Here is a 14,639-nt window from a genome sequence, read left to right on the forward strand (position 1 = left end):
TTAGGGAGTGTTAGGAATGGTTGGACTCGATGATCCAATGGGTCCTTTCCAACCTTGTGATTCTGTGATTCTGTGATATGATGTTAGCACCTTATACAGCTAGCTGTAAAAGACCATGGATTCTAGTCAGCACCAAGGTTTCCCTGTCAGCATAGTACACTGCTTTCTTTGGTGCTCATTAGATGCCTGTAAATGCCTGTCAGGATTTATGTCCTGGTTTTTTTTTTATCTCACTTACTTCCATAGGTCTTGTCTCTTTAACCACATAATTCAGTTATTGAGCATGAAAATATTTCCCCCTTTCTTCTGATTGTTCTATGGCTAATGATGGTGTGAGGTGCCATGATGGAGTGCACTCAAGGACCTCTTGGATGAGCCTGTGTATTTGCATTGCTAATTTTCTGCCTTGAGAGGGAAGGCAATGGTTGACTTTGTTCTGTGTTTGATTCATAGATCTGTCTCATTTTACTATGGATTGATTTGTGTGTAGGCAGGGAGGAGGGCTTGGATATATGGTTTGACTTACTAACAGTTGTGCACAAGTGAAGTACTGCTCGTTTGCAAACAGATATTAAAAAAACCAAGAAAACAATTCCATTACAAAAGAATTGTTAAGCTTTCTTTTTTTTTTTTTTTTTTTTTTTTTTTTTGTGGGGAAGCTCTGTGTGTAAAGACCTGCACAAAGAGACACTTTTAGTCTGTGTGGACCAGAAAAGGGAGGTGATCCAAGGAGAACTTAAAATAAATAGTTTAAAGCAAATGGAAATCACTGATAACACAAAACCGAATGTTTCACATGGACTTAGTGCTGGCATTGGACACTTATGAAGCTGGTAGGATGCATTAAAGCTATAAATCAATAGAATGCTGAAAAGAATAATGTTTCTTTAACAAGTGGTATAAGACTTGGAGGCTTAGCCCAGACCAAGTACAAAGTAGAAAGCCTCACACTAAAAAACAAACCCTAAGGTCCCTGCAAAATATTTCAATTTTTTATTGATTGAAGGCAATTATCCCTTAATTGCATATTTAAATGAGGTATTAGGAGGTTTAACTAAGCAATGCCTCTTAATTGCTGCTGCACACTAGGTGTCACAGATTGTGTTTATTTCATATGTTAATTAAAGAGAACGGGTATTTTATTTTATTGACTAGCGGGCTCTTCAAGCTGTACTGCTTGGGACAGAGGATGTCTCAGGTGTCCACAGGACCTTGGGTATTAATGTAATCATTAGAAATGTTCCGGTTTTAAATGAAGAGGTATATCTCCATTTCATGGATATTTTCAGCCACTTAGAGCATTCATAAATAGGGGAAGGGAGAACCTGAACCCAGGTAACATTAACTGAAACGATACAGAAATGCCTAAGTGCAGGCACAACCACAGCAAAGGCACGCATGTCAAGAGCACAGGTCTTTTTTTGTCTGTGCTGAACACACAGCTCTGAGGCAGTGAAGGAAGAACTGATGGAGACGAGATTTGAAATACCTGGGATGATTTCCAGGCTCTGGTATTACACTTTGAGATTTTGTCATACAGTCATGTGTGGTGTATGCCTTGGAGTTAGCAGCCCACCACTGCAAGGTAGGGGTAAAGTGTCTGGATCCCACATGGAAGTTCTGAGCCTTGTTTTGGCTCAGAACTGAATGACAGTGTTCTCTGAAAAAAAGATGTTCTTGTCTGACTAACTGTGTAGCTGCTGAAAAAGTCGTATACAGGCAGAACCAAACACTAATAGGGTTGTGTGCTGGTGTATAGTACACACGGAGTAATACATTTCAGCTTCTGAGTGTATCTTATTTTTCTATAAGATGAAAATAATCAGCTGGGAAGCACTGAATGAGGAAGAGACAAGGTATCCTGTCTAATCACTGGAGTACTATGCTGTATCTCTAGAGGGGTCAGGTGGATGGGTACTACAAACTGGCCAGGTACAAACCTTCTCGTGGATAGAAAGCATACAGCTGTGTTATTGAGGTTTGTGCCTGAGCTAATAAGGCCCGTTGGGAGGTGGAGAGTGTTAATTCAGGAATACTATAACACTCACACCATCGAACAACTTCTGGATCAGAGCAAGTGCAGCTCGGAGCACGGGCAAAGGGAACACATCTGTCCATAGCTAGGGCAGCTTATCGGCGTGGCAGGGTTGGTGAGAAAACAAAGGTGGTTTCATGAAGTATCAGGCATGTGCCTGCTCAAGACACAGAGAAGCTCTCAGAAATACATATAAAGAGAAGTGATCTGGAGTTGGATCTACAGGAAAGAAGATCTGCCAGAATGACCAGGGGGAGGCTTACCCCATTATGGAAAACTCAGAAACATAGTGTATTTTATCTGGAAAAACAGAAGCAGATGGCAGGAGTCTGAGCAATCTTTAGGCACAGGCCTAGGGCGATGGGCTGTATCCTTGCCTGAGGAGGCAATGACTGACTCGCAGCAGGAGTAGCAGTTCTGGCTACACACCAGCTCTTGAGGCTGCTGCAAAGGCAGGGTGCAGGTGGGTGGGGGAAGATGGAGGGGATGAAGAAAGAGGATTCCCCCAGCTGCTTTTGGGTGAAGGGGTCTTGTAGGAGAAAGAGATAAATTCACGGACTCATTCCAATTTGCTCAAGTTTTTCCTCCCCAGTGAAATTCCAGGGACTCTTTGCAGCTTCTAACCACTTTCCTACCAGTTCCTGCCCCCTCCTCAGAATCTCTTATGCTATAGAATTAAAGGGAAGGCCGTTTCTATATTGCTATTTATTCACACAAGTGACATTTATCCATAAAGGCACCAAGGGCTGTGCGCCAGGAAAACTGGAGACCTGTTAAAGCAAAAGGGCAAAACTCACGTGAGAGTTCCTGGACCTAAATTGGCTTGCCTTGAATCAATTGAGGCTGGAGATTTGGTGCATCTTAACTAAGCAGCAGAGCAGTGAGGTTCAGAAATAGCCTTCCAGTTAGGACATTACAGGAAAGAAGTCATTGCGAAGACGGAGTTGAACTGCTTTATTTATTGAATCACCAGGTAGTGTTTTAGATCTGGTCATTGGTGCCAAGGAATAGCTCTTCCAACTTTACTTTCAAATCTAAATTTCCACAAATTGTGTTTCTGGTGTGTTTTCCTACCTTTTGCTGAACATACATGAGATTTTCAGAGAAGCACCAACAACCCATGGCTATTCTTTGAGCACAGGGCATCTGTCTTTCTTCTGTGTTTTGAAAAAACAACTAGAGCAAATAATGGGATGATCATGGACATAATTTCTGTCTTCTGTCAGAATACAAAAATGCAATGCCAGAGCAAGAACCATCAGTTTGAACTATTCACTGGACTGTTAGACTTAACAGTGAATTCACTCTCTTTTAAATTTGTTAAATCCAACCCTAGATTAAATTTAAACTACTTTGCTACAGAATAATCCACCAGGGACACCCTGACTTTCCGTTGACTTTAATGGAGCCTCTACTGAACAATTAGAACAAAGCACAAAATATTCAGTGTGGCTGTAGGGATGAAGTGGTTAACATCATTGTTTTTTGTGGGTAATTTCCCCTTTTAGTTGTTACTGTGTCATTATAATTAGCAAAGCCCAAGGGTTCAAATCTGAGCTAACAAAGGGCAGCGGCATGATAGTTTGTGTGTTGTTACTGCTGCTTATTACATCTATCATTATCATCTCACCATGACCTTGGGCTTCTCCTACTGGTTTATCATCTCTCCATCTTATATGTCTGCTGTAAGCTCTTTGGGGCAGATCTGGTGGTCTGGTTGTTGAGACCGACAACAACAGGACTTTATTCTACATCAAGACCTATAGGAGCAGAAATAGAACTTTTAGAAAGAGAGTTAATAGCTGCACAGATCAATGGCAGGTCTCTTAGAATGGCAAATGCTGCCACGTAGAGTGTGTCCTCCTGACACCCAGCTGCTGTCTGCTGTAGGGAAACACAATTTTCAAGCCATACAATGGGACCGTTCTACAGGACTGGACAGGGGATGCCTCTGTCCTGCCTCAAAATATAGGCTGCTGTGCTGTGGACATAGGGACACATTGGGTGAACTGGTGCAGGAACACACTGGTAGGGGGTTTGGATATACCTCCAATTCAGTTTTAGGAGTCTTCAACCACGGATTGATCAGGATCACAGAACTGATCATAGATCAGGATCATAGATTGATCAAGATCACAGATCAGCAGGTCATTTCCTTCCAGGACAGACTGGCAAGCTAGGAAGTTTGGGTTTTTTCTCATCTCTGTGCAGCCTGTTGTATCCTTTGCTGAAGTCCAGGCAGACCTGTCCCAGGATCTGCAGAGCCCTTAAGCATTGGTGACATGTTTGTGTCTCCCATGCTCTGCTGGCATTGGGTCTCCAAAAAGCTGAGATTTTTTTGTCTAACATCTTTTGGCTAATGTAGACGTGTGCAGATGGAAGGTAGGAGCTTCTTAACTTTTAAAGGGGAGATCAGACTGGACAATTTATGGTTCCCTTTTGGCCAGAAATCTGTGGAACAATACGTTGTCCCTTGCTGGGCAAAGACTTCTGAGAAGCCCATAATTTAGCTTGTAACGTAAAAGAAGTTTAATATTACAACGTGCAGCACAATGGCTTGAAGAGAACCAGACGGGTCTTGACATAACCAGCCTTTCCTTCCCTTCAATTCCCCAGTGTGACTGCTATTGTTCAAGCCTCATCACTAATGGCATTAGAGAGGGATCCAGCATCAGCCAACTGCTAAGGCTCTTACCACTCTGTCATTATTTCTGCTCCTAGTAGATCTAAACAGGACTATGATCAAAATATCATAGGCTGCCAGCAAACTTCTGCTGCCATAAGAGGGGCCAAACTGCTGTTTATGAGAGGAGAATGGAAATTTCAAAGTTAATCTGGTTCCCATCTCTGCAACTATTTAACTGTAGCACACAAAGCATTCACAGTACACCGGGAATTCAGTCGTTTTATGCAGGTCAGCCTTATGATGAAAAATTTCATATCAAAATGTTTAACTTCAAAAAGGGTTAGATTCAATTTCCTGGTGAAGGCTGGAGTCAGTTCTCATTTTAATCTCACCTGTGTGCCTGCCCCTAGGTAAAATGTCACTGTATTGCCACATTTGATTGTAATAATTGTAGTCATTTGGCCAGCAACAAAATCACAGGCCTGAACATTCTTGATGATTTAATCCAAATTCTGATCCAGATTCGTTGCCTGTCACATTTTTGAAATGAGTGGAGCCATTTATTTGCACCTGGATCATCAAATTAGGATGCGGCTCTGTCCTCTAAGGTCCTTGCTTCTATCTTACCTTATCTCCTGCTCCCCAGACAACATTTTTTCCCGCTTAGGGCAGCTGCTCCAGTGACTGATTCTGAAGCTGCTGAAATAATGCAGACTCTTCCCTTGTCCTGAGAAACCAGTGCCACATTGTTTGTGTGTTTCCTTTCATAAGAAGTCCATGAATATGCTTCCTTAAATCACCGAAGGAAAATACTTCCAAGAAAAAACTCTCGTCTTGTCTTTAAGAAAAATATTTGGACTGGTAAACTGCATTGTACTATGAAGGATAGTTCCAATTTACAGACTCATGAGCTTATGAGTGGAATAAGCCTCCATCCTTATCTTTATGTTACAGCAATGGCACCCACATACGATAAGTCTTCGCTGGCAGAATTTTGAAAAAGTAATTCCAGTGCAGTGAATATAAAATAAATGCTATCAAGGAAAAATATTTTTTGCTCCCCTGGAATAGAAAACATTATTGAAACTGTTGGATGCCTCAGGAGTCTATTCATGCAAAATCTATTTCTGCAGTCAAAATATATTCTATTTTGCAGATATTTTTTCAATATGTGACTGAGACTTCAAGACAGAAAGAAATAGCCATTTTGGCCAGGAAAGAATTGGCATGTGGTCTGGTTTTAGGTGAGCGTAGATTTTTGCATGAAAATTATAGTAATTATGGGTATTTGTAAACAGCGATTTTTGCACTTTAACTGCCTAATCGCATGGTCAACAGCTGGAAGTTGCTCTATGCAGATTCTTACCTAACACATAATAAAAGTCACCCTTTGCTGCATTTCCACAAAGAAACAAATTATAGCACAAAAGAGACCTGCCAAATGCAATCTTTCATCCTCTTCTGCTTCTTAAAGAGGATGTTTGAATATTCTGATTTCAAAAAAGGGATAAAACAAAAGGAAAAATAATTTATGTATATCTAAATCACGTGTCTGAAGAAAAAAAGAATGGAAAATGCTGATATATACGTACTACTTAGCCATTTGTCATAATCACAGAATCATAGAATAATACATGCATAGAGTGATATATGCATTTCCTTTGCATTTGGAAGTTCATATGTCATGCATGATACACATCTGTTTCATTCATTTTTAATTCTTTTTTTAAAATACATATTTTTAATTTCTCTCTATTGTTTTCTGAAATGGTTCCATTACAGCAATTTAAAAACATATCCAACCAGCAAAACCACACAAAACGACTCTTGTCATATTGAAAATATTGTCAATGTGATGAAGAATTTGCCATCTAACAGGAAACAAACAAAGCAAAAATGAAAACAGAACAAACTTGACCAAACCTGTCTTCCCCCTAACCTGCTGGGAAACACCTCAGTTTAACCTTCTGGTCCCCAGGTATCCTGATCCAGGCATGACTTCATAAATTAGAAGTTGCACTAACTACTGTTCATAGTTTGTATTGATCTTTTTCTTTGTGTTTAGAAGTGCCTGTGAAATAAAAGTTACTGTATCTCAGATACAGAAGAGAGAAATGGTAACTTCAATTCCTTAATTTGCTTGTGATGTAGGCCCTTTATCCATAGGTTTTCTAATGAGATGCTGTCATTATATATCAATTCTAATCTTCTGCATCTTTGCCCGTTTCTTTGCTGAACATTGGCTGACAACTGTGAGCAGGATTTTCTACAGCCAACTTTTCAAAAAGGAGTTCATAAAAACTTGTGACGCACTCACTGCTTCACCAGGAGCAGGACAGGAATGCACAACTCCAGCCCTCTTTCTTTCTTACCTTCATAGCTACTTCCCTCCAGTCAAATCCCTAATAGTTATATAGATTGTGTTAATAATTACTGAGTTATATAAAGCTGCACACCCGTGGGTGAATTTGTGTATGGAATCAGTGAATTTATATGTGGTTTATAATGTCAACACTAGCTGCTGGAACTGGAGTATAAATTTAGTCTAAAACTTGTAGCGGAGGAGAAATGAAAGCTAGGAAACTATGAAGGATTGAAATCCATGAAGAACTCCGAATCCCCTATGGAAGACTTCCAAACCCCTTTTTCTCCCTTGTTTTCATAACAATGCTCCAGTTCCCAGAGTCCTGGTATGTTCATCAGAGATTCTCCTGAGTAACCTTTAGGGTATCTTGCTCTAGAGGTTTAATCTCTCTCTCAATTTCTCTCCCTCTTTCTCCCCGCTTCCCTGTCCTCTCCTGTCTGCTAAAGGTAACTGACCTGCAGTAGCACCAGCAGAAGCAGATTCATACCTGTAAGTTAGCCACCAGCTTGGCAATTCAGCCGAAATCGCCAGCAGGGAGAAAAGGCACAGCACCCAGGGGAGTTGATTACGTATTTCATGGCAGAATTACTTTGGATGTTGCTGTAGTATCCCGTTTACTTTTTTTTTTTTTTCCTGCTTTTCATTTCCTTCCCCTATAGCATTTTTGTGCCCTTTTCCTGCCTAATTGGCTTCCCAATTTTATTACCTCTTTTTTCCTCCCTGCTAATAGCGGGATTGCTTCTAAGATGTTTTGCCACTTCTCTACTACACCTATTTCCTCCTCCAGTCATCTAAATAACACGTTTTATGGGTGCTTCCTATATTCATGACATGAAATGTCATTCTCCCTTGCATTTCAGGGTATCTGAAAAAGCAAGGTATTTGTGCTTTAAAGGGACAATTATCCTGGCTTGTATCAGAAACAGCGTGGTCAGCAGGACCAAGGAAGTGATTCTGCCCCTGTACTCAGCACTGCTGAGGCTTTCTCTACACCAATTCCAGTTTAAAATTTCATTTTTTTTAATATGAGTAGCCAGAGGAGTATACAGTATTTCAGATCTTGTCCCAGCACTGCTTCGTACAGTTATCTTAATACTTTCCCATTCCTACTGGGACTACATTGCCTGTCATGGGCTGAATTTTGCCTTTGCAGGGGTGAGTCCCGTTGGCAGCTTAGAGACATTCATGCTTTTATTAGCTGCTTTACCAGCTTAACCACATCTCAGTCATTTTCAGCTGATGAGAGCTCTGTTTACTGCTGCTATGGTATCAGTCCCTCAATGCACCAGCTTGTGTTGCATATTACTGAATTACTTTTATTCTACTCAAATGCATCTATGCTTCCTGTCTACTGCCCTGATCCTCTTCTGTATTAACACTTTCTTTCAGCTATAGGCAATCATTAATATACCACTCAGGATCCCAAAAGTAAGCACTCTCTCTGTTTATATCCAGGCCATTGGAAAATAGAGAAAGAAAAAAGATCTCAAAACTGATCCTGGAGGAACTTTATTCATGCCCCTTCTTCAGCTCAACAGTTTTCTTTGCAATAAGGCCAGTAGTAGGCTCCCACTCAACAGTTCCTCTGTTCATCCCTATTTTCTCTAGTTTAAGAAATGATTTCCCATCTGGCACCTTATTAAATGCTTTGCTGAAGCCCAGATAAATTATACCTACCATATTTCTTTTGTCTTGAAAACCATTAATCTTTTAAAAATCCTATCAGGTTAGTATAAAACAACCAACTGTTAGCAAACCTAAACCCTTTGGTATTTTTTTTAGTCCATTCCCAGCTTATCTCCATGACTTAAATTACTTTTTTCTTTCAAAATCTGTTCCAAAGCCTTAGATGTTTAAGGTTAGACTAACTTTTAATTGTCAGATCTTTTTTCTTCTCCCTCTTAACTGTAGGTACTGCATTTGCTATTTTTGAATCCCATGAGTTGCTAGGTTTGTCATGAATACTTGCGACTGCTCCTGTAGTTTCATGTGCCAGTTCTGTCTGAATTCTGAGAGATTATCCAGTTCCTCCCAAGTGGAAATAAAAGCTCTTAGATTTTTGCTGTTGTTTCCAGTGGGGTAAAGACTTATTCCCGTTATCTATGTTGTCTTTGCCCTTCTGTTCAATATCATTACTCTTATTAAAGTCTGAGCTAAGGGCTCTTTAAGTGGCCTTTAGGTCCATAGATTCTTCTTTTTTTCCCTTCCTGCTAGGAAAATAGCTTTGAGATCTTATTATCACAAGTGATTCAAAGAAGCCTCTGGCTTCTTCCCCATCCAAGGACAGGAGACACACAGCATATTGACTTCAGCAGCCAAGGCGCTCAGAGCACTTAGTCCATCAGAGCTTGCCCTTTTGAAACGGAGAACATTAGTTCCAGCTTTACTTGTGTTTATTCTCCCACTTAATGTAAACAGAATCAAGGCATGATCACTTGAGCCAATGCCCTTTCTCAGCTCAGATCTACTGAAATGTTTTCATTGCTTACCCAAACCAATGGAAAATTCCAGTCATTCTTTTAATATCTTTCTGTAATAAACACAACTGTATGTATTATTTATAATTGTCTCCACCAGCTACTTAATTTCAGTGATGCCAGAATAGCCAACAATCTTTTTAGAGGGCATTTTGTCTTGATTGTGCTTAGTAGGGAGGGATAGAGAGCCTGACAGCAAGAAGAATCTTTAACATAAGTGAATAAGATTGAAATTTGACTGTGACAAATTCCAGCCTTTTTAGCCCAAATTAGAACGAAGCATGCAAGTGTATGTATTCAAAGGGGAATGGTTGCAGGTCAAATGAACTCTTGAAATGTTTCATTTTGTCTTAAATCCGTTTGAACTGATTCAATAGTCTTTTCATTTGTTTTTCCCCTCTGGCATTTTGAATTTTATTTTTTTTAAAAAAAATCTGACCTGCCAGAAACTAAGATTACTTTAATATTAAATTTTCATATTTTGATTCTTCCTAGGAACCTATATTTTTAAAATTACTTCCTATGCTGTTTCCTACCAGGCAGTGGATCAAAGTATGCTTATCCTGTAACAGAAATTAAATAAGTATGTGAAATGCATCTGATCTATCACAGCTAAGCAAACTCTGCAAACTGCAGAAATATTAGCTGAATTATTCTCTCTGTGACCTGGTGTTCAGCTAGGTGCATTTCTACAGTGTGTGCTTCTGTTTTGTAATCACTGCTAGTTTGGTGGCACTCTTCCTGGGAGGAAAAAAAGGTCCCTTGATGCAAACATTACACTGACTGTGGTAGATTTTGAGGGCTTGTTTTGTCTGCAGAGAGGACGGTCCTAATAAAGAGGCATCTGGGCCTTCTTGTCTCTTTTCTTCTATTAAGATATGTCAAGCTAGGATCTGGACAGCTGGATTGTGATGGTTTTGCCCCCAGGGTGTTTTGGGGTAGTGCGGTAGGAGAGCGTTGCTATCTCCAGGAGCCGGTGAATCTGAGAATGTGTCTCAAGGATGAAACCTGGCAAAGTGCAAAGAATGATTTCATCTTGATTAATTACACAGTATTGATCCTCTGTGGAAAGAGCAATTATCCTAGACACTCTTCTCGCTGAAGTGAAAGCCACGGGGAAAGCCACTCTGATAAAGAGGATGAACGTTTTCCCTCCAAAGGGCTCAACTGGTTTTATCCTCAGGGTCTGCAGTGTTAAATTTAGACTCAAAGGGAAAAAAATCGAGCCTTAGCGTAGATGTGCCCAGCTTATATCAAGTGCACCAGAAGTTGTACAGACAAGTGGCAGAGTTAAAACTCGACTCCAGTCAGTAAAGTGTATAATCTAGTCTTACACATCTTTTTGTGAATAGCTTTGTCCAGAGTTTTCAAAATCTGCAGGTTGTCTGTTGAATGATATCATAATGAGGATGTCATTCTCCCTCGCCCGCTGCCTTGCCAAGCCGTGGAGATCTCCATAGACATTGATCTGAAAGATGCCAGATTCTACCCTAGGCGTTAAGGAAATAAAGCTCCTTAACCAGGAACATGAATCTGTCAGGTGCAGGCTGTCTCACAGAGATATGCTGACACTGTCTTCTCTTCTGATCTTGCAAGGAGGTGTGGCTCTTGAAATGGCTTAGGTTTTTTTCAAGTTCAATGGTGTTAGTCTGTATTAATCTAGAAGATGCGCACATTAACAGAATTTGTACTACTGGCCTAAGCTTAAGTTTATGCTCAAATTCAAGCCCATTCATTTCCCTGACATTTTCTCTTTTTGTTTTTGTTTGTTTGTTTGTTTGTTTGTTTGTTTGTTTTTCACCAGACTGCATTGTCTAAAAGGGAAGAGTTTCCAGTTACTGAGGGGTAGAGCCACCAACATCCAGTCAAATCAATACTGGTCCGTGTCCCCTGTGCTTTCTCTCTCATGTGCGCCTGAACCTTGGTCCTCCACTAACCCCTTAGTCCAAAGCTGTTGTGACTCTACAGCCCTCCATGATCTAAAGGCCTGAGGATTTCTCACCTTCTGTCTATGCCACTGTTCTTTTGACGTTGAGGTAGGAGGGGAATTTGATATATAGACACCTCCGCCCCCCTTAGCTGTACATGCCTTTCCCTTTGAAGTCTTGCTGGCCACACAGATCCCCTCGGGTACGTTGCCCTTGAGCTAGCTATCCCAGCACTCTTTTCCCTTATCGAGCTCTTGTGTTAAGAATCACTCATATTAGCCATTTGTATTAGAAATCCAGGCAAACCGCTAGCTTATGCCTGCTTCTTCTATAGCATAGCTTATACGTTAGTTCTCACGCTGAACCTGTCTTGATCCCGTGTTCATTGAGATTTTGTCCTGATCCACCACGCTTCTTTTTCTCAGTTGTTGATCACCATGGGAAGGTTTATAGGAAGTTTTGTATGCTTTGGGAAAACTTTCTGTCCTCTTTCAGTCAGTGCCATGAAAGACATAAAATCACACTTTTGTCCGAGAGCTGTCCCTACTTTTTAAGAAACGAAATGCTCTGTTCTTCTGCTCAGATTCTGAAAACTACAATTCCCATAGTACCAGTCAGAGAAACACACGGCTTTGGTGATATCAGTATCTCGTACTGAGTCACAGTTGGGATTTGGAGGAAAACAATTTTCTAGGTATGTATAGTATCTGTAGATGACTGGCTTTCATAGCAGCAAGCTGTAAATCAAAATATTTTCCACTTTGGGGAAGTGGGTGAAATGGTCAATGTGATCATAATGCAAGCTATAAAAAGATCAAAGTTGCAATGCTCTGTAACAGTATCATCCATTGAAATGTAGCAGGAGCTTGCTGGAAAAAAAATGTTCATGCAATATATAAGACATTAAAAATTCTGTTACATTACTCTTGCCACAAAGATTGTAATGAAAATGGGAAATGGCACAAACGTAACCCATTCTCATTACAATCGTTAGATTGTAATCTTGTGCTCTCCTTCTCAAGAGAATGCTAAATGAGATTTTAAAGTATGGAAAATAAAGGAGCAAATAGAAACTGGAAAGCAAAAGAGGTGAGGCATGATAGACTGTTCCTGCATTCTTATGTTTTTTATTTTTGCAGTAAAGTAGGAGAGAAGAATATGATTTGAAAGAAAGATGTATATACACAGATATATTTCTCTTTTCTTTTTTTTTGAAAATATATTCTTATCTCCTTCTTTCTCAATTAAAAAAAAATCCCTCAAATAGAAAAGACAAAGTAACACCTCATATATCTACACCAACAGATTTATTATAACCACGTAGAATTTGCCCTTATCCATCATAGTAAGAGCTGAAGGTAGCACCTCCCAGTGAGAGAGAACTGTATGACTTAGGAGACTAGCAATTAAAAATCTGTCAGTCACAGATTTGGATCCAGCCCTGATTAGATAGTGACCGAAAGGTGTTAATATTAGGTGATGGCTACAGAAGGAAACACCTGACTTTGTTCTAATCCCCATGCAAGTATTTATATGACATGCTGTCGCTGTCACAGTGTCATTGGTGCTGCCAACATAAGGCTAAGCATTAAGCAAGAATAAGAATTGATCTAACCCCGTCTCCTTTCCTGTGATGGTAGTTCATACACAGGGTTTGGAGCAGGTGTAACAGCCACCCTCCCTCCAAAGACTGATGGGGAAGGAAAGGGAATGCTGTATTCTCTGTGCGCTGTGCATTCAAGAGCTGCCAGGACCTCTTAAAATATTAATTAAGGGGAAAAAGTCTAGTGAAGATTCAGAGGCAGAGTCACAGCAAAGGCTTGAGACTCAGCATTTAATAGCTCTGTTTTGCTTGGAGAGTCAGTGGAGGTGAGTGATTACTGTGCACAGGAGTCAAAAGAGCTTCTTGGTCATTGAGGCTATGCCTCTACAGTCCATGTGGCATCCACTCCACACAGCCCTGCAACGGTAGGTCCTCATAAACATCATAACACCTGTATAACAAAAGAAATGCCTTCTAGTCAAAAGATTAAAAGCTTCAAAAGCTCTAGCTCAACCTGGGGAGAAGGTAAGACAGATCAAAGGCATCAGAAAACATTTAGGACTCTGCAGTTGTTCTGAAGATGTGTATTCTCGTCTGGTCCTGGATTTTATATTCAGCCACTTTTTTGCTCGCTCACTCTGTTTGGCGTTGGTTTTGTTGATTTTTTTTTAGTTCACTCACTTTGTGTTTTATTCACCCACTGAATTTATGTTGAGACCTCACACTCCCTCTCTTCCCCTCCCTTCTCCCACTGACCTTCCCCGGTGTGGTGGCCATGGGCAGCTCTAAGTGAAAGCAGAAGATGAAACTATGGCAGATCAAATCATCTGTCATAGCTTAATGTAACCTTCTATCACTCTTTGTTTAATGGATATCTTGTGTAAAATTTTTTTTCTCACTTAAAATCTGTCAAGAAATTATGAAGGAAGTAATTTGGTATTTTCATGGGTTTATACCAGAATAAACTTTGTCTTTGTTGTCTGCAAACAATTTCCAAAGGACAGTTTTTATTATCCACGTATAGATGCTGAAAGTGACATGTTAATTATTTGACCAGCTTTCAAGATGAAAAACAAAGCTACTCTTCAAAAACCAGATATAAATCGTATCTGTAACTTCAGAATGACTTGTAGGTTTTTCTGTAGTTTTGGTTCAAAGTGTTTACATCTGAAATGACTTCTTATTTGTGAGGTTGCACTATCATGAAAATGTTTATAGGTGAACTAGAATTCCTGACAGCTTCTCTGTGTTAACTGCCAAGAGATTTCGGACCTCTGTTATGGCTGGCTGTACTGCATCTGGCCTATGATGAATAGAGGACATTTAATTTCCCAAGTATCCAATCCCTCCAACTCCACAACCCACAAGAATTAAAAATCAAATTTCCATTCCTAAGCTTAAAATTAATTTAGTTTCTCTTGTAGTGCTGTAATAAGTAGATCTAATTTAAACAGTCAGTAGTTCCTTCTATTGGACATTAATTTTTTAAAGTCTACAAGTTAATCAACCTGTTTTATGGCAAAATGTGTTTTTACGCCAAAACTTCCCATTATTTCTTTTTTATTTTTCTGTTAACTGTTGGGATAAGTGAAAATAGCTTCTGAATATATAAGAACCAATTACTGTTTGAATAGGGGAGGGGGGTGGTGGAATTTTTCCCCAAAT

Source organism: Cuculus canorus, chromosome 2 (assembly GCF_017976375.1).
Source record: "Cuculus canorus isolate bCucCan1 chromosome 2, bCucCan1.pri, whole genome shotgun sequence".
In the NCBI taxonomy this organism is placed as follows: Eukaryota; Metazoa; Chordata; class Aves; order Cuculiformes; family Cuculidae; genus Cuculus; species Cuculus canorus.